The sequence below is a fragment of the Erythrolamprus reginae genome, unplaced genomic scaffold (genome assembly GCF_031021105.1).
Source record: "Erythrolamprus reginae isolate rEryReg1 unplaced genomic scaffold, rEryReg1.hap1 H_12, whole genome shotgun sequence".
Lineage (NCBI taxonomy): Eukaryota > Metazoa > Chordata > Lepidosauria > Squamata > Dipsadidae > Erythrolamprus > Erythrolamprus reginae.
Genome location: NW_027248465.1, coordinates 807,236 through 807,725, shown reverse-complemented (window position 1 = coordinate 807,725; position 490 = coordinate 807,236).

The window sequence follows — 490 nt, the reverse complement described above, 5'->3', positions numbered from 1 at the left end:
AGTTGAAGTCCAATTTCAACTTTTTAATTAAAGTTTGGCAGCCAAATTCCAGGGTCATGGCAAGACCAGACCACGGCTTATCCAGGGCCTCAGAGTATCTCTGTTGCTTGAACTGGAGTTCCCAGCAACTATAGAATGATCTTTGGACTTGATATGTCCTCCATTTAATTTGCCTCCTACAGGTACTTAATAAAGCTTGAAATCTCATTATGAACTGGTGTGTTTGTTTGGTTTTGATTCTCAAAAAGCCATTTATTTGGCAGCTGGCCATTGCCTGACACTTGCACACACACACACACACACACACACACACACACCACAGAAACATATCAGATTTATTTACTTTGAATAACAAGGTAAATTTACAAGTCTTCAGAGAGGGGTGGCATACAAATCTACTAAATAATAATAATAATAATAATAATAATAATAATAATAATAATTATTATTATTATTATTATTATTTTTATTATTACAAACAAACCAAGGA